This window comes from Chelonia mydas, chromosome 13, assembly GCF_015237465.2.
Source record: "Chelonia mydas isolate rCheMyd1 chromosome 13, rCheMyd1.pri.v2, whole genome shotgun sequence".
Taxonomy (NCBI): Eukaryota; Metazoa; Chordata; order Testudines; family Cheloniidae; genus Chelonia; species Chelonia mydas.
The window spans coordinates 7,517,036-7,538,220 of NC_051253.2; positions in this window are offsets into that span (position 1 = coordinate 7,517,036).

The window sequence follows — 21,185 nt, forward strand, 5'->3', positions numbered from 1 at the left end:
GATTAATCTTTGAAGTGACTGATTACTGGCCAGAGGAATTGTTAAAGGGTGCATCCAAGAAGCACACTGTGCATAACTCACCGGTCAGTGTGTGTTGTGTAGCCCAGTCTTCGCCAGATCCCACATAGAATCTGCTACAGTTGCCAGCTGGGGAAGCGAGTCCTCTAGCTCAACTCTAGACATGCTTGCTCTCAGCTCTGGAGGTTCCTAGTTCACGCCCCAGTGATTATAATTGCTTTGGGTGCATTGATCACAGCCTGCTTGTCGCTACATCTATGCTTTCAGAGGGGTGTGGAATACAGACATTGCACTCCTAGCTAGTGTGGGTATAAATAGCAGTGTGGATGATGAGACACGGCTGAGTAGAGTAGGTGCTCTCTGTGCCTGACCCCCCATGGTGCATACCTCACACGGGCTCTCTACATGGCCAAGCAGTTCTTCCTGTGTCTACACTGCTATTTTGCTATCGCTGCCCGAGCCTTTCCCCACCACCTCCTCCTTCGGGTAGCCTTTCACTGCAGCAGGACGTTGGTACACGTGCCGTGCCTGTACTCTACACATGGACAGAAGTGTAGACATAGTCTGTCTCGTGGTTGTGGAGCAGTTTGCACCGCTGTCCCCTTTCTGGTCTCCTTGGGTAGGTCTATGCAGCGCACCTCCCAGCCTGGGCTGAGAATCCTGGGCTAGCCTGGCTGGCGCTTGCGCTCTAAAAACAGCTGGGTAGAGACAGTGGTTTTGAAGTTGTGGCTCAGGCTCTGAAGCCTAAGGTGGTGGGAGACGGGGCTTCAAAGTCTGAGCTCCAGCCTGAGCTGCCACCTCTAAACACAGTCGATACAGCTATTTTTAGAGCAGTAGCACAAGCCCTGTTAGCCCAAGTATGTCGACCCGGACTGGGAGGCTGGCTCCAACACACCATGTAGACGTACTCTCTGAGTGCACCCTCTCAGAGGTTAGGCCTTGTGCCCTTACCTGTCTTGGGTGGAATGCTGCAATTCTCCCACTCGTAGACTGGGCTCTGAGTACAATATCCCATCTGTGCCAACCACTCATTACCGTGCAGGTTTGACTAGACCAGCCTGGTCTCAGTTTTGCTACCAGAGAGTGTCTCCCCCAGTCTCTCTTCCCCCTTTCTTAAAGGCCAACCATCCCTTTTTGAGCCTGAGCCTAAGTTCCATATTGCTCAATAGCCTTTGTTATGGGCTCTAGGTGTGCAGTCTTCCTGCTGCCTGAGACTGGGTCTCCCAGTTGACCAGCCGGCTAGCTAAACTAATGTCCCTGGGTGGTGGGACAATTTGAGGAATCTGTCTGTACAGCTTATAGATTATGGTAAATGGTATGAAGTTGTTACTATAAAATTGCTGTACCAGGGAATGCATCCATGTGGATGTGGAATCCACCACTTGCTGAAATCCTATACGTAAAACACGCTTTGGGGGAGCAAACCCATCTTCACCGTTGAGCATCTCCACATCTGTCACAGCCTGGACGATGTGCAAGCGGGCAGTTTTGATTAGCGGGCAGTTTTGGGAGCGTGTGTGCAAATGGGGTGCTGTGTGTGCAATAGGATACAAACTGTCTGAAAATTGGGCCCCAAAATTGTTTTCCCTGTTTTAGTGTATATCAGCGAAAGTATCCTCCCCCTTTCTGAAGCCCTGCAGTCCTGGCAGTCAGGCTTCCAAGGGGGTGGGTGATCCTTGAGACTCATGATTCCATGCAGACACAATTTGCAACACTGGACAAAAATAGTGAATTTCAGAGCTTTCGGTGCATGTTTTGTACTTGTCACATTTGTTTCAGAGGGTGGGGGGTTTATCAGATATTGGTATTAACCTAACACTGGACACTCTGCTCATATAGCACCTTTGAGAATTACAAACTAAACAGCTTTAGGGATCTGTTCACTTCACCCACCACCAAAACAAAGTCAGCTCTAGGGTTGGATGTGGCAGCCATTATAAAGGTGGACATAGCCCTTTTAGGACAGGAAGTGAACTTCTTATCCAATTAAACCACAGGGGATTTGGACAGGCGACATATAATTTGCCCCGCTAGAATTTGGATGTTGATTAACCCACCTTTTGGAAACCCCTGCTAGTCTTGAAAGACATGCCCTGGGTTCATTAATGAATGACTATGAACAGTCCAGACTTTGGCTTTAGGTCTCCCTTGAAAGATCATTCTACTGAAAAAAAACAAACAAACATATGGAACTTGAACAATTTGAGCACGGTTTTTGCAACAATCTTCCTCATCCCGCAAGCGGTAGAGGGCTGAGGGAAGAAGCAGCCAGAATTTGCATGTTGGCACCTGGAGCAGGAATAATTTGATGTTCTAACCTGTTAGAATCTGATGTTTCCCTCTTTAATATTCATACATAACAGCAGCTGTTGAGGGCTGGAAGAGCTTGCTGGCAGGTCTGTACTAAAATTCGGCCAGCTGACAGATACCGTAACTGTATATCTGGAGTAATGAAAAAGGTTCACTGGGTAAAATAGACCAGGGATTTAGTAGTTAGAGACAGCTATAATGGTGCCAGGTGAATAAAATTTGGTAAACCTTATGCAAACTGAAGAGCTATTCCTCTGTTACCTGTAACTAGAATCACAATGAAGAGGTGAAGGTGGAAGAGAAGAGGCTAATTAAGGCCCTGTCTAATAAAAACTTTCCCCAACCTTAGAACATCAAGGGTCAGTTGTAATAAACAGGATACATGATGAAGCAGGAACAGTTGATGTCATTAATACTTCCTGCAGCTGAAACAGACACCGCGTCAGAAGAGAATAGTAAGACAAACAATCATGGTCACTGATGGGAAACCAGTGCAACTTCAAACCCACCACACAACAGAGACAGAAAAAACTAGGGCCAAATTTATCCCCGGTGGAACTGCAGTGGAGTTAATGACCTTTCCCACAGACAAATTGGCCAGGAGATTGAAAAATGTTAGCAAGGCCATGCAAAGGAATGGCTGGTTAAATTGCAGAGAAGAAGAAATGCTATAGTCAGGTGTGTTTGATGAGGGTAGGCGGCAGCCTACAGCGCTCCAAGCAGGGGGAACACGGAGAGGTTTGAGTTCTGTGTCTGCTCTTGTGGGCCACATAGCTCCGGACTTGATCCTGTGGTCCTTGAAGTCAATGGCAAACTCTTGTTGACTTTAACAGTGCAGGATCAAGCCTTCAGTGAGCTTGGAGGTCAAACCCTGACCTCTTCTTCCCTATGTCCTGGCAGTGCCTTCCCAGACTGCATGCTGTTCCCAGTGGCCAAAGAGAAGCAGTCAGCCCTCTTCTTGTCCCCACTCCAATCCCACCCCACCACTAAGAACAAGCTGCTGTCATGCAGGCCCTTTTCTGTATCATGCACAAGGAAGCAGCTGTTCTCTGCTTAGGGGATGGATTCTCAGAGCACAGACACCTGTAGATCATCCACAGAGATGGGATCTGATAGCACAAGCTTTTCTCTTATTCACATGCATGGATGGGAGCATCCCTCTCCTTCATCCTGGTTTCTGGGATGGGATCCCAGAGAGTGAGTCTTTTCTGGTCTGACTATGAGGAAGTACCAAGGTTCTCCTCTCTTACAGGTTTTCTGGGAAGGGGCTTTTCGAGCGCAGAGGCTTCCTCCTGGGCTAGTACTTCCCACTGCACCATGACACGATGGTGGTTTTAGTCACCCCAGCATCACAATGCAATGATGCACAGACTCAGTCCTGGTGAACCAGCTGTAAAATGTAGTACCTCTTTCCCTGCTGAATGGAACTCCGAGTGGCTGGGTGCAATACCACGGGCGTGAACACCACGGCTTTGGGCTCCAGCTGCTGCCTTCACCATTACCCAAACCTAGTCATATGGAGAAACTCTGAATTCTGTAATTCAATGACCCCAGGTGGTATCCTTCACAGCCTGTCTGATCTACATGGACAAGCAATCAGCACAGAACCAGCAGTGGCAAATTGTCTTCCATCTGGCCTAATGCATATACAAGATCTGTTCTACACTGAGATGCAAAGAATCAAAGGATATCCCTACTGAACTGAGAAGGTAGCTGGTGTGGAATAAATTTGTTGAGCCAAATTAATCCTTGGTGTAAGTGCAGCTCTCAAAGCTCCTTACAAGTGATGTGAACTGTTACATTCTCTTTTTAATAGTAGTAATAACAATAAATAATAATAAGTATATGCTTGGGTCTCATATAGCTCTTTTCTCCATGGATTTCCACATATACCCAGCTTTTATGGTGTTTTTCTGACACAGATCTCAAAGTGCTTAAATACACTGCAGAGTGTGAAGACACTGGTTAAAATGCCAATGCTCTGATATATCCACCTTTCCTTCTCTTTACATTTTGACCTTTGTTCCCAGCTATAAGATTTTAAGCTCCCTGTAATACTTCCTTAGTGATTTGTGTCTGTCTTGATTTTTATAGATGTATCAATAATGTGCATTTGGTATGTGAATGTAATATAAATCCAGGTGCTTCAATAAATTTATATTATGGATTAAACTGGAACCTTCTTCGTGGGCACAGTGTGTATCACCTGATTCAGGGAAGGCTATAGAGAGGATATAATGCCATGTACTCTTCATTCTCCCCAGTGAGATAAATGATAAAGAAACGTACGTCATTTTGTATTTTCCTGTACTGTAGTTGTGGACTGATCAACGAACACTGGACTCATATTTAACTGTTTATAGATCCTCCCAGAGCCAAACAGTCCTGAATCTGGGCTGTCTGGTGTTTGGAATGTGAATCTGGATCATGACTGAGCCCAACCAAAACTGCAGATCCAAGTTTCCCAATCTAGAGTCTTATGTTGTTCCTTGGACCCATCTCTAAGTAAACTCATATTCACATTGCAGTTCTTTAACTTATCTTAAATGTTGTGCCCATTGACCGCTGTTCCTGCTGAAACCAATGGGAAAGAGATCTCACAGAACTCAACTTTCTTCCTCTTCAGGAGGAAGAAACACAGCCTTTGTGGAATAAGTACATTTTACTTTATTTCTTCTGGGGATTAAATAAATGTTAATAAAAAACCCAAACAAAAACCAACCAAACAGGCAGAAAAAACAATCCCCGTGTTTTCGATATGGTACATGGGTTACAACGTATGTGTCTGGTGAGAAGGTCACAACAATGTTAATCAATTCAGATTGATCAGTAGAGCTCTGAATGACTATTCCGAATGTTGCACAAAGAAAAACATTATGTCAGAGTTTTAGTTGTAAAATGTTGAATAGAATAGACATCATTACCATATTTCTCTATATCCCTATTCTCTTTTGCATGAGATTTATATTGCCTCCAAGGGTTCCCACCTTCACATAGAAGTGCTATTCCTTATCTCCACCATCAAAGACCAAATCCTACCGTCTGTGCTGAAGCAAAACTCCTCTGAAGTTAATACAAGGCCCTATAAGTTCCACTATTGTGGTTTCCAGGCACAAACATTAAACAACTAGAATTGTTTCGCTTGTATGACACCTTCCATCTGAAGCTCCCAATGCCCTTTACAGACATTAATGAATGTCGCCTCACAACACCTTTTGCGTGGTAGATACATATTACCTCATCCATGACAGTGGGAAGAGTAAGTCAGACAGAGGTTCAGTGATTTGCCCAAAATTACCCAGGATGACAGCACCAGGAACGGACCCATCGTCTCCTGACTCTCAGACCTGTGCTTCTTATCATAAGACCATTCCTTTCTTTGAACATATCTGTGATTCTGGCAAACCAAGTGCCAGCTCATGCCAAGGCCTCAATAGAACACTGACAAAGGCATATCTGGACACCAGTCTGCCTTACCTGTGTGTTAGGTATTAGATTTATAAAAATGCATGTAGTGTTTAGACTTTATGAAATGCTTGCAAGGTGCTGCCTGTATTAATCTCACTTATAACATTTGTACCCCATGCTGTAAGGTTATACTGTGTGTTTGCATTGTAAGCTTCTGTAACTCATCAAAGAGGAAAGAAGCATTTATCTGTTAGGTGCTGCCCACCAAAAAGGCCCATAGAAACTGATTGGCGCCATTGTGAAACATCAGAGAACAATGAATTTGCGAATTGCTTCCCCTACAACCATGAAGAGGAGACCTGCATGTGGACTTGTCCCATCAGCTTAAACTCTGGGGGAAGGGAATAAACTGGACGAAACTGTATCTTTATGCTGCTTGGAGTCTGAGGGTCCAGGATTACTAAGCATAAGCAAAAGATCCCAAGTGCTTGCCCTGGCTTAGCCCTCATATATAGAGCTTGCTTATTATTTCTACCATCTTTGGGAACCTAAGACTATAACTCATTTATGTATATTTATCTGCTTTAGCCTTGTAAATAACTCTCATTTATTTTTCCTTAATTAATACATCTTCAGGTAGTTATTATAGGATTGACTACAAGCATTGTCTTTGGTGTAAGATCTAAAGTGCAGTTGACCTGGGGTAAGTGACTGATCTTTTGAAACTGGGAGTAACCTGAATAATGTGATTTTTGGTGTAAGAGATCACCTAACACAAAGGCACTCTTCCCTGGGAGACAAGATAGATTGGATTGTCTGTGACTCCAGGGGGCCGTCTGTGACTCCATGTTAAGGTTTCAGAGTAACAGCCATGTTAGTCTGTATTCGCAAAAAGAAAAGGAGTACTTGTGGCACCTTAGAGACTAACCAATTTATTTGAGCATAAGCTTTCGTGAGCTACAGCTCACTTCATCGGATGCACGCTGTGGAAAGTGTAGAAGATCTTATTATATACACACAAAAAGCATGAAAAAATACCTCTTCCCACCCCACTCTCCTGCTGGTAATAGCTTATCTAAAGTGATAGTGCCTGAGCAGTTCATATTTGATACTTTGTTGGTGAAATCTATGTATAGAGCTCACAACCAATTTGGGGTGTGTGCCCTGCTTCTTAACCCTCTGTCCTGAGGTTGGTATCAAGCCCTTGAGCCACTCTGGACAGCCTGACAATATCAAACTACTCAGTGTTACATATTATAGGCCAGATATTTTTTTAAACTGTCCTTCCTTTCTGTGCCTGCAAATTCATGTGGGTAGTTAACTGCATGCACAGTTCATGTCTAAGTACTTGATTGCACCCACAAATCAGGTACTGAAACATCTGATAACTTAAATCATGCTCACAAATAATTGCAGTAGCAAACCGGGCCCACAAATCTTTGCTCCTGCAAAGAGGGAAGTTGAATTTAGGCTGAAAACCATGGACAAATCCTGCTTGCCTTAGTCATGCAAAACTCTTGTTGACATAGAACAGGATTTGGATCTCAGCGAATCCATTTATTCAGCTCACTCTGTGCAAGATATTTAGCATATGTCTTCACTGAAGAGTTAGCCTGGGTGATTGTTAGCCATGAGCACCCAGGTTAGCCTAGCCCAAGGTGTGATCACTCCCACTGCAAAGCCCTAGTCCCCACGTATGCTGCTAGGATTCTACACGCATATCCCATGGGTCTTTGTTCTGCAGTAAGCTGTGCTGCTCTATGATTCTTTCCCAATGAATTGTGGGACAACTTGTCTGCCCTCCTGGGTACGTGAGGGAATTGTGGGAAGGCACTGGAGGATTATCAGCACTCAAGTAGTTTAGCCTGTGTCCTCACTGCAAAGTGGCAGGTTACCAGCCTGAGCAAAAGCGGAACTTGGGCTCTGTCTTGCACGCCCGGCCACGCCAACTAGCGCAGGTCGAAAGCACCACTTAACTCTGAGAGGGTTGTGTGTGTGGACGGGAGAGGTGTTGGGGCAACACCCAAGTAAGAGCTCAGGGTAACTCTGCAGTGAAGACATATCTTTACACTGCTCCTATAGTAAAGAGCTACTAATGATGGGTAACAGTGGGAGAATCTCTCTCTTAATCAGTAAAATTAAGAAAACAAATGCTTGGTTGCTAAATGCTAAGTGCAAGGCAAGTAATCTCAGCTCTCTTTTCCCAAGTCACTAAAGCTATGCAAATAAAACTCCCAAATGTTTTATAATGGCATAAATTTTTGCATATTTATATATAAACCTTCCAGTTAGCTGACCTATTTCCAGCGGAAGAAAAACGAGGCACTAGCAGAGAAGAGACATTCTTAAAGTGAGCAGCATTCTGTTTAATGATAAGCTTAATGAATTAGACATGCGGAACACTGACAACATTTGTTTGTCTAATTAGATTAATAAAATAGGAGTGGAGCCCCTTCACTTTCTTGAAGTTACCCAGCATGTGCATCCCAAAGGACAGCACCCATATGGCTTTGGGATGCTCCTCAGGGACGGCTCCTCTCCCTATGTGCCGACAGGCTGGCTGGGATCAGCTGAGGCTTGTTTATTGACAGTCCCTTGTTGTGCACTTTTGGTGACCACCAGAGGGACACTGCCAGGGGGTGATTGCCCAGCTGCAGACCATGCTCCCTGTGGTGGTCCAAGGAGGCCGTGTTTATTGACCTCTGGACTCCCAGCTACGACAGCAATAAGGCCATGTGGGCAGGTGAGTAAGTGGGGAGATAGGCAGAGCTGTAACCCATCTTAGGACTGATTCCTAGCAATGGAGCAAAGCTGATGTACAGAGGCTTCACTCCACGTTAAAATGTTTGTGAGGCTAAGAGAGCGAGTCCTCAGCTCCAAGTATCCAATCTATCTGCATAGTCAGGCGGTGGCCGTTCAAACGGGTCCTGGGGTTGCGTGGCGGATTTCCCCCACAGGGGATTGTCGCTCAGTGGATTCACGTTGTGCATGAAACCCACTGGACCACTCTCATGCCCACTGCAGAGGCAGCTGCCAAGACAAGCCATCGAGATCTCCAACGTAGTGACGACAAAGGTCTGACTAAACAGCACAAGACCTGCATCCAAGAGAAAAGGTGTATACTGCACCACCAAGATCAGATGAAAACAGGTGCCCGAATGGCACTCCAGAAGCAATCATGAATCTAGATGTTAATCCTAACCAGTGGGCCAGCAAGTGCTCCCTCACCAGAAGGGCCAGATACTTAAACCTGCCATGTTGTCTGGTAGCTTCCTTCAACTGAACAACATCACAGCTCTTATTTATGTGACTCTGGGTAAGGGACATTGACATATTTTAGGAAGCAAAAAAAGAGAAATCCATCCCATCCTAAAGAAGTAGTTATGTGAGTGAAACAATTTTAATGCAGGTGTACAAAATGCAGGAATAACTTACAAGGCTTGCTTGATAGGAAATGGGTGTTATGCAATGAAGGGGAATAGAATGTTTTAACGTGTTGCTAAATAAACACTAATCATGCATTAAAAAGCAGATTTTCCACCCCAGGAGTGAGAATCTGGTTCTTCTACTGATTTGTGCTTTTTTCATGGAAGTTGGTTCTTTGTCTATACACCGAATTAACCGTTAATGCCTGTCACTGTTCCAGCTGAGCAGCTATTCAGCATTAACTGCAGGTCCATTTAAAAAACAAAAGAGTTAGTCGGACAACATCTAACTGATTCTGATCAACCTAAAAAAACCATGTGGGTTTAAACTGAAAAATGTTTGATAAGAGTTTGGGAAGCTATTCTTGCAATTCATCAGATTTCCACAAGATAAAATCAAATAAATGGAGTGAGCTGATAGAATTTAGATTGGGTTTCTGAAAGCTTCATTTATTTCGACTGTCATACACTTCCTGCTATATACATGGGCCAAGATACTCAAAGGTGATTAAGCACCTCACTCCTATTGATTTCTATGGAATTTAGGAGCCTAAATATCCTTGAGACCAAACCCATAAGATTTTCTAACTCGCTAAAACAGTCAGAATATTTGGTCTATCATATTAGTTATAAGCAGGACAGATTACCGTGTCTGACAGTTTATGAGAGCTGTAGTTGTTGTCGTTCTATGCAGTACATTTTTATTGCACTGACTGCTCTTGCTATCCAATATGTATTTTATAACAGAGCATCTAAAATGTTCTCCACCAAGAAACTGTTAGCCTCCCGATTAGCATCTTCTGCTAATCTCAACCCCAGTGCATAAACCTTTAGAAGACGATTTAGTTGGCGTTGGTCCTGCTTTGAGCAGGGGGTTGGACTAGGTGACCTCCTGAGGTCTCTTCCAACCCTAATCTTCTTTGATTCTATGATTTCTCAGCACCATCTACTAGCCACACTGTACATGGTTATTGTGTCACGTCACTTGATAATGTTACATACAACTCATGCTTGAACTGTGAGTCAGGCATGGTCATCTACACATTTCCAGCAAACTGCGTCTAGTGTTCCCACCTCAGAGGCATGCCTCCTCTGCCACCATTGATCTTATGCCAAGGGCAAATAGACATCACCCTGTGCATTGGCTACCACATTGAGGCAGGTAAGTCAGCTGGTTTGGTATGGAAGTGTGCTTGTCTTAAGCAGACCCTAGTACACTGCACCAGTAACTTCAAGGGATAAACCTGTCTCTGCTGTCCGGGTGACATTCTCTACCCGTAAAAACAAAACCCTGGGAGATCAGTAACTTTGTTGCGCTAACATATTATTTTGTTCCCCTAACTTTTCTGCTTGAACATAACTTCTGAAGTGTAAATCGTGCATGGTACAAACCAGGGCATTGGGCCTAGTCTTCAGCTATGGCAAACTCACCCCCCGCACAGTTGAGAGGAGGGTGGCAAAATGGTTTAAGTCACCTCTGGCCCCGGGAATGCTCAGCTGGTGAAGACTGGCATCTTTTTGGCTGCTGAAGAGAATTGAAATTCTCGCTCATTTCAGTTCCATGTAGCGTTTTAACATACACACGCTGAACAAGAAACCCTAAATGTCCACCACTTTCAGCCTCTGGCAATGGCATTTGCAAAACAATACTGAAGCTGCAGGGAAGATGAGGTCATTATAATGGCATTTATTCTGTTCGAAGTACAATGCCTCTGGCCAAAGGAAAAGTTAGGGTGTTCTGCTTTTTTGCATCCTGTTGTACAATTCCCTTTAAGTATAATACAATTCACGTCAACAACACAACAATCACTGTACAACCATTGGTTTGCGAAATTTGTCTGGGCCAAATAACACACCCAAATTACCTGCTTTAGCCTGCTGTAATTCTCTAGCTCCACTTGGTTTTAAAGCAAGCCAAAAAGAAGAGTTATTCGTAAAAATCTCATTCTAAACCCAATCCAAAGTTTGTGACTGAAGCCAAAGCCTGCTCAGTTCAGTGGGAGGTTTTCTATTGAACTCCATAGGCACTTGTTCTGGCCCCACATTATTGTTTCTTTGCCCCAAAGAAATATTTGGTAGAATCTCAGGAAAATGACAGCCGCGTTCTACACCGGAAACCAAGAGTTTCTTGATGAAATCTACAGGTTTGTTTTCTGACAGCTGACTTCTTCTCTCACATCAGTTTTTACACCCAATAACTCAGTTGAATTCTGCTGAGTTATTTCCACCTTTATGAGTGAGAGAAGAATAGGACCTGAGAAGCACAAGCATCAAGTTTGGGCTCCCCATCCCAGTCCTATGCTTGAGCTACAAAACAGCTTTGCGGTCAAAACTGATTGGTGCTCAAGCCGTCTCCTTCCAAGCTAATTGCACAGTCATCTGTGGCCTCAGCTTGCCCGTTTGATCAGTTGTTCAGCGTTGGGAAATCCAAAGCTGGAAAGTGAAATGAGGTTATAATATGGTGAGTAGCTCTTGTGGCTGAAACAAAGTTGACATCCTCCATCTGAAGCTCTCATGTTACAGGAGGAGAGGAGACGGTGTGGTTGCGACTAAGAGGACTGGGCACCAGGCGGCTTTGGCTCACCCCATCACATCCCAGTGAACACGACACAGGGACATGTAGAATAATAAGTTGCCACCTCCCCACCATATATAAGAGGTTTATGTCAGTACAAAAATCTCTAGGAAGACTGCTTGGATGGGACAGCCAGACTAGAACATAGGAAAGACCTCCAAGTATTCACATATAGGAATGGGTATGTGTTAACCACTTTTCCTATTTGTAAGAAGCCCAGTTATGAAAACCCTGTTCATAGCCATATCCCCAGTCTGCCAGATCCTGAGTGCAGAATGTGGTATCAATCGTCATGTGCATCTCTCACACTACTCCCACTGTATGTGCCCTATCTCCTGCCTCTGTTTCTGCCTTTCCCCTTATCTAATGGAAAAGATTTTGTCTCTGATATTTCTTGCTCCCTCAATTTTTTCTGTGTCTGCTGATGTTCTGACTGAACCTAGCTGATTGCTAAATACCGAATGTAGCATCAAATATTTCTCTGGTTCTCATTCTCTTAAGATTCACACCTTCTCAGAAAAATGCCTTTTTCATTCTTGAGAGCAGAGGCCAGCTCCAAATGGCTCGTGGTCCATGGAATTCTAGTCGCCTGTCCCTCAGAAACACCGCTGTGCTTCTCTCCAGACATTGGTTTGTAGAGGAGGAATAGTGAAGATTTCCGTAAATTATATTCCATATGGGAACTCAGAGAAACCATGGTCAATGCCGGAATGGGTAAAGCAATGGGTAAACGCTGGACCTTAGGCTGAATACTCCTGGAACATGGTCTACTTGGATAACAGGGAAACATATCCCCTTTGCAGGACTAGGTTAATGCACCGACCCATGCATAGGGCCCCATGATGAAGTCAGAATCTCAATTTTTATTTTCAAATACATTAGTCTAAGCCTCCAGGATGTGAAGAAATGTTTAAACACATGACCAGCGTGTAAGCAGTACAGTGATGTCATCTGCCTGAGTCTGCAGACAGCCTCCAGCAGAGGGAGAAGCACCAGCCACAGAGCTAGGGAGGAAAGTGCCTGGGCCACACTTGCCAGCAGAGCAAATCAGACCCCTTCCCCCCCCCACACACACATGTGGGTCAGGGATACTGCTGTTGCTTTGGGGCCCAGTTGTCACCTCCACCACTGCGGAGGAGGGAGAAGCCCACCCCAATCTGTCCATGCTCAGTTGAGTAGTGGCCATGTCCGTCTGTCCCCGCCACATATGGGGTGCCTTGGGTGCCAGATTGCCTTAATACAGCCCTGTTTATTCATAAAAACATTTGCAAAGCCTTTTTTGTATTGTCCCGTTTGCTCTAGCTGTTTCACTGCTCATGGCGACGTAAAGACTTGCTTATCTCTCTCCTGGTACAACTTATTACTGTCTCACGCTCCTGTTTCCTTTCCTTTATCAGCAATTTGCAAGTCTTATGCTCTAACGTGGACAGGCTACAGCCAGAGCTCTGCTGCCCTAAGGTTTGTGCATTTAATTTGGCATGCACATTAGCAATTTTTCAGAGAACACGGTTTATATTTGCAAGCACAAACAGGAGGGGCTTGTGCTAGGGGTGCACTGAAAACAGATCTAGTAGTCAAATGATCATGTGTCCTGGGCATGACTTTTCCAGGCTATTTCTTCCAGAAATAAGTCCCCGTGTTGGCCATGCAATCTGGATACATTTAAGGAGAGAAATTTGTCTACACTTTAAAAACAAGGAGTTTATTTTTACGGACAGAGTTGAAAGAAGGTTTCAGTGACTTTGAGAGTGAGCCTGACCTCATTTATACAATGTAAGTTGGGAGTAATTCCACTAAAGCCCCTTGAGTTAGACCACGAGGAACCATGTGAGATGAGAACCAGATGTCTTGTGTGTCATCTGGACAATCTCTAAAATACGAGCTTGATCTTACATTACAGATAGCAAGGAGAGCTCTGTAATGGACCTGGATGGGAGCAGGGTCTGGCCCAGTATGCCTACAGCCTAACAAAGCAAGGCCGTTATTCTTCCCTGGGACATTTCAGATACAGTTATTCATCTACAGCAGGCGGACCAAATGGCCCCTGTCTTGTTAGCAACACAGAGCTTAACTCCCCTCTCACTTGCACCCATTGCCCCATCGGAGCTGGTCCAAAAGGAGAATGAGCCCGTGTGTGAACTCAGTAGCCAGCATGTCATATCAAGCTCTGTGGAGCAGTAAGTTTTCAGGCTCTTTCTTCAGGATTCTCTCGATTGTGCGACACAGAGCAGGTCAGCTCAAGTCACGGTAGATCTTCTGGCCCTTTGTCCGAGCTCAGCAGTCCCTGATGGCCCTCTCAGAGCCCGACTCGCTGCCTAGTGTGTCTCCCACCCCTTTCACAGCCACGGTTTCTGTTCCTGCTCCCTACAGGCCCCTTCCAGCTACTCTCTCATACCAAGTGCAGGTTGCTCCTTATAACTCCCCCAGAGCGGCGTTGTGCCAGTTACCTGCTGAGTCATCTGAGCCAGGCCTCCTAGCCCCATCACCTGAGAGGCAGCTAACTAGGCACAGGTGGGGCTGAACTCCCGCTCCCTTGAAGGGCCGGCCCACATTGTCACACCCAGGGGGTAAGAAACTAGTTCCACATTCAAACACTCCTGAGTGTTAATGAGAGTCAGTCATTGCAGCTTGCCACTAGGGGCCAGATACACAAGGCGGGTTACAGTCCCTCAGTGGCATAATGAGGTTGCAATGACCCAGCTGCAATGGCAGCAGGGAATCCCCTTTTGGAGGGGCACTCCCTGTTGGGGCACCTGTTGGCTGAACCCAGACCTCCAGAAGGGGCATGTAGGGCTGTGTTATGGAGTGTGGGCACATCGCTTCTGCCAGATAGCAACAAACAGCTCTAGTTCCAACCTGCAATCTAAACAAGTCTGATTGCACAGTCAGTAACTAGCCATTATAAACTAGTAACTAGTCAGTAACTAGCCATTATAACACCCCAGTTACTGCATTAAAATATTTTCCACTCAGTGAATCCGGGGAGCAGGAGCATTGTTTGTCCTGATTAGCTTGGGAAATTGGCTTGTGTTTAAATAACATCACAAGCCACTTTGCCATTGTTATCCGTAGTGTAGAAGAAGTGCAGTTCCAAGGCATTCATTTGTCTGCTTATTTGTTGACAAAGCCCACAGGAGTATTTGTGGAGAACAGAATTGCAAACAGCTGTTTAACTCGTCAGCCTCCTGAAATCACCCATCCTTCCAACTTGTGTCTTCTGCCATCATCTTCTTCTTCTATGGCTGAATTTGATTCACCCAGGAGAGGAAGCCTGGGAGACCAGTATGTTTGGAGACACCGGGCAGGCAGGCTATAACACTAGGACCATCTAATGAGCGGAAACTTTTCCTTCCTATTCTTCTGCCTGTCCCATTCTGAATGGAATTAATGTTGGAGGGGAAGAGTTTGGGCTAGCAAGGAAAAGCAAGCTAGAAAGCATGCTACAGATATGTGCTCAGAGGAGCTGCACTTCTGTGGCCAGAAAAGGATTTTAAAGTCTATATTTTGAAAACTAATTTTGCACAGGCAATTTTACGGGAGCTGCAAAATCTCACTTGCGGTAGATACAAGGTGCCCGTGTGTGCTCAAATCAGGAATTTTGCAAATACAGGTGATTCATTGTGTGTGCATACGATTCCAGGCACACATCTAGAAACTGGCCAGACGTCCTATTGACAATTTCCCCCTAAATGGCAAACGGGCCTGACCAGGATGAAGGCAAGAAACACCAGCTGGGAAATTTGCTTGAGACTAGCACATCCTGATTCTCTCTAGCTAGGAACTTACGTGCCCCTTATCACCATATTATCTAGTTTCACTCATAAATAATTCCAAAGGAATTGGGAGTCCTCTGTCTGCCTGACACTAGATCACACTTCACTTAGGCACATTCTTCACCCTGGATAGTCCCCGAGAAATCCTAGACTGCAATTTCTCTAATTATTCCCCTGGATGTCAATAGGTGAATCTGATGCAAAGCCTGATCGGGTGCCGCACATGTAACCAGTCTGTGATGCCAGACTTGGAACCTGATAGAAGAGAAAACATGAAATGGTTCCTTAGGGTTTGTTACTCATTTTTAAAAACAAGTATATCTTTCTTTATACACACCTCAGTGGCCCCTCACTCTATCCTTGCCACTTTCTTCTGTATCCATCTGACAAGCTATTTTCACACATGGTGCATCTGCTTATTGACAGGTTATTAATAGCACCTATATATAGTGCTTTTCATCAGCAGATCTCAAAGTGCTTTACAAGCAGATAAGTACCCATTTAACAGAGGGCAAACTGAGGCATAGAGCGGCAGCATAATTAGCCAAAGGTCACCCAGCAGCAGAGCCAGGGATAGACCCCACATCTCCTGAGTAGCTGGCCAATGTGCTGTCCGTTAAGCCATGCTGCCTTCCGTAGCCAAAGCCTCACAGCCAACCCACTTAAAGCAGGAAGAACACAGTGTTTGTTTTGCTTTGGGGAGGTCGAAATAGCAATTGCCAAATGTTGTGTGGCCAGAAAGCACATTCATCTTCTTGTTTGTGGCTGAAGCCCCAGTGAACAGTCTGGAAAGGAAGATTTCAGCCGCACCCAGTAGCTTGTGCTAACGATATGCGTAATTTGTAACCAGGGCTGGGTTTAAAAAAAAAGAAGAAAACCAGTTTGAATAAAATTGTGTCCCAGTTGGTTTCTTATTATTTTCTTTCATTGAAATTCAAGACCAGCATGAATTTTTTTCACTGAAATTTCAACCTTTCAACCAATTCTCCTCACCACCCAAACGATGCTGTCAGAGATGATAACTTCAGGAGGGGAGATGGGGACCAATAGCTACAAGTAAACGGAAGCGAGTGCCTGAAATCCTGAGGGTGCAGGCACAGGGATGGAAGCAGGGTTTATTCACATGCGACAACAATGCCAGCTAGGCCTCCAGGAGCAAGCGGCTGATTCAGAGGAACATTGCATCTTTTTTCGATTCTTGATTTAGTGTCGCTGTGTGTATGCAAAACCATGAGGGTGCCTCGGCTTTGTGGGAGGAAAACGAGTGTTCCAGGCATAGCATTTCATCTGAACTTAATATTGCATCCCTGTTCAGCATTCTTTTTACGTCTGTATTAATACAACCCACTCCAAACGAGGGAGGCTTGAGCAGTATTACTAGTTGTCAGGCTGCTTGGGAGTAAAACAACCGGGAAACAAGCACCCTAGAACAGCTTGCTTGTTAGGTGCATCTGAGAACACACACGTACCCAACACACTTAATACATTTAACTGTTGCCCCCAAAATAGTTCAGGCGCTCCAGCGTACTGCGGTAATTAAAAGGTTTGCCGAGTGCTCCCAGTCATCGCCGTAATCCAAGTTTTCATTCCATTTCAGCCAAATCTCCCATTATGTTGATGAGTTGTTAATACAATTCCCGTGTAATGTTCATACTTTAGTCTAGAGGGAGCAGATTCCAGCCTGGGCCATGTAATTGGATTTATGGGGTGGGAAGGGAGAAGTGACACATATATGTTATGTGTCTGAGGCTTCATTCTGAAACCCACCTTTCACAGGTTGATGGCTGGTCAGACTCTGTGTACATAAATATTGAGCTTTAACGGTCGACTGTTCAGTAAAGGGTACTTTGGAAAACCAAAGCCCGTGAATCCCCAGCTGGAGTATGGTGTTGGTTATATCGCAGTCCCGTTATAAGGGATAAGTCTGCTAAGCTGCAGGGAATGTTGATGGTAATACAGATGCAGTCTCTTCTTGCGGGAGAGCAGATTAGAGTTTGAAATACTGTCCCTCCATTTCCCATCTACTATCAGGTTATACAGGGCAGGGAGGGGTTAATAATTTCAGCTGCAGTGTAGTGTCTAAGCAAATGGAGATAATCTTTCAGGGGCAAATGCAAAAAAGGTGGATCAGGATTATGGTTTGTCTGCAGCTGATCCTGATGCTGGAGTAAAACCAAGACTTTGATTTGATGCCCTCCATGGTTGCAAAGCAGCCAGAGTAGGTGCAAGAGGTACATTTATTGTTTTGCATTCCTTCTCATGTGCCTGTTATGCATATTCTGATTGTGCCAAGAAGAAATGTTCAATCATTAGACCACAAAGAGAAGGGCAGTATGAATTTCTGGAAGGAAAATCATCCATTTGATTTTCAACCTCGTCTAACTCAAAAAGGGCCAAAGGGATTTGGCTACAAATGTAAAAAATAAAAGGAGTGACCTTTGGAGAGAGACCAAACAGGGAAAGTATAATCAGAAAAGCAATTTTTTTCTGAACATTCTGAGTGCAAAAAAACAGGGGTAAGCGGGCTTATAATTTAAACTATGCTACCAAGAGCCCATTACATGTGAATTTTGGTTTGATAGAGCCCTAACTGTTACATGTCTTGGCAAAACAAGCCCAGTAAATCAGCTTGACGGTCAGTTAGTCACTCGGAAGCTGCCCCTAGAGAACTGCATTACCCGATTCTGCCGTGTCAAATAGCACATCAGAAATCTATGCACACAGCATCAGATCTCTGATGGGCTATTGATAAGGAAAAGCTCATCCAAGTCATAATGTGGCTGGTTTTAATTAAATGACTATACAGATGGGCATAGCAGCGGGATTTTTTTTTTTAACAAAGCTTTTGGGCTGGATTTCTTTTTTTCCTAGATTGTGTCTGAAGGAGCAGAAGAGGAGTTCAGGGCTGCGTATTACTCTGGCATAGGATTTCCTCTCTCCACTACATTGCTGGATGTTGGCTGCCTGGCATCACTGTGTAGATTTGTGTTCCCAGATTTGTGCATGCTAGAATGCAGATGGTAACACATGTGACACATACTGCATAAGGATTTATAAATTGTGAACCATGATACTAATTTTCAGGGTATGGATGGGCCCAACAACAGTATGAAAGGAGTCTGCGAATTGCCCAGTCAAACTCCCCCCCCCAATGCAAGGCAAATCTTGCTTCCTGCAAACAGTCTGAGTTCATGGGCTGTGTACAAAGAATCTATGAAGAGGGTAACCATTGCTTGCTCTTTTACCTTTCTCCAGAGGTTTTGGCTAGCAGATCTGAGGTCATAAGATCTGCTGGCCACACAGCTCCTTGGGCCTGCTGCATAGCTCATGGCAGAGCTGTGCTTTGCAAACACACAGGGGTGTGAGGTCTCACTGCGCAGTCTGCCCCTTCTCATATAGGGATCCTCTGTGAGTGCCACTGTGGTCTCCTGCAGTCCCTCTGCACCCATGCTGATGTGATACTTAGCCACTCGCTTCATGCTTGAAGGCTAAAATAATGATTCTACTTTGTAACTGAAAACAAAATGGGCCAAGGTATTCAAAGTGCCTGGTGATTTTGGGCCCCTCTGCTTTTGCATGCCCAAATCAAGACCCCTTAGGGAGGCCTGATTTTTGGCAAGTGCTGAGCACACACCCTGTGAAAATCAGATCCCCTGAAGGCAGCTCAAGTTGGTCCCCTCAAAATGGAGGCTGCTAAAATGGCTTGTCAATTTTGAAAACCTCAGGGTGTATTTTTGCAATGGCAATCCCAACTTCCCAAATGTATCTAGCTATTCTGTGACCACTGTGGGGGTATCTGAGCCCCTTCCCCAGACATGTAAAGCCTGCAGTTTAAACACTATTATCTTTCATCCTGTCTCTCCCAACTATGTGCATGGACCTTCTGTTAGTTTGTTTTAATATTCTCTTTTCTTCCTCTTTCCTCTCCCAGGGGTTGTTATTGTGGGAAAGCTGTAGTAAAGAGTGAGCTCTTATTACACTTTGTTCTGATGGCATTAAGCTTCATTGTAAAGCCATTTTGCAGTTACAGGCCTACTTACATAGTCCCAAGCTGCAGAGACGAACAGCTGTATATTGTCTGGCGAAATAGGCTAGGGTGATCCTGCCCTTTAAAAATCATTTCGATTCAGTACCGGGGGTTAGTTTTAGTTCTACAATACTGGGGTGGGTTTGCTTCTAGGTGTGTTCTTTTCTCTCTATCTGCCCTTCTTTTTTTAGAATACAATTTTATTGAAAGTGGCTTTAAAAAAATAAAGTGACTTTCTCTGAGTTCCCTTTTCTGATCATATGCTCAATCATTTCATGGACAGAAATCTCTTTTTCCCCATGGGAATGTCTTTGGTTTCCACTTTTATTTGCTAAAGGTTTAGCATGAACCTTGATCGGTTTATTTATGTTGAAACTGAGGAACTCCCAAGTTCACCAGTGTAAATCTGGAATAAAGCCTATTAATTTATGTTTGTATGGTGCCTAACACAATGGGGCCCCGTTCTCCATTGGCCCCTAGGTCCTACCATAACACAAATAGTAAATAATAGTAATCAAATAACAAGGGCACATCTTTCCTGGTCCTTGACCCTATAGAATTTTACAAAGCCGTTGTCTGTACTGCCATCTAGTGGTGATATGGCAGCACTACACAAATGTTGTGACAAAAAATAAAACTCAAAATATTTTCTGGGGCATGCCTGTATCGTCCATCCAGAGAGAGCCAACAAAATACTGTCAGGTAGGTGATGGCTAGTACAGTGTGTGTGGATAACAAGGGTCAGAGAGCACAAGAACCGTCCCAGGATCCTACAGGAGCAGTTCCAATCCAGGGTCTTGTATGCATTGAAGACAATGGGGAAAACGCAAATAGATGCACCCTGGCCATGTCCTCTTAACCTCTACAGCACCTGCTAGCAAACTTGCAGACAGTGCAGAAGGCATGCACACCACACCTCCACAAGGAAAGGTAGTAAGTGCTATGATCTTCACAGGGCGCCTTACTCCAATGCTACCAGAGTCATTCTACCTGCCTGTTTACTCCACAGGTAGGATGCCCCCAGTGGAACTGCACCTCCCTGAATCCACTCCCACTGTGGCTGATGCTCACAGAGCCACAACAAAGCCATAAATATATGTTCAAGCGGCAGGTTATGGATGGGCGAGCTCAGTGGAGATTGACAGATATTACCGCAGACTTTCTGGGTTTCAGATAATAAGCTAAATGATATGTGAAAACTTTGTCCATAAAAAGAAAAGGAGGACTTGTGGCACCTTAGAGACTAACAAATTTATTAATTTTGTTAGTCTCTAAGGTGCCACAAGTCCTCCTTTTCTTTTGGCAGATACAGACTAACATGGCTGCTACTCTGAAATTTGTCCATAAATTTACTCTTTTTATAAAAGTCATAATTATTTTTATGGTGAGCTAATTAAAAAACACATGCTTTCCCCCCTACCTCCCAGGACGTGTGTGCTATGGAAACACTAAAGAGAACCACAAGAGAATTTTACATTTTCCTTTCCAGTAATAGTGGACATGATGATACAGTTGGATCAGATTCAGGCCTGAAAAATCCAGCCAGCTGGCTCCACTCATTTGTGACACCTTAAAACAATGCAATGTCCTGCGAAGTCAGAGAAATCTAGTAGAACATGGAGCTGTCCCAATGAGGATTTAAGTAAGTC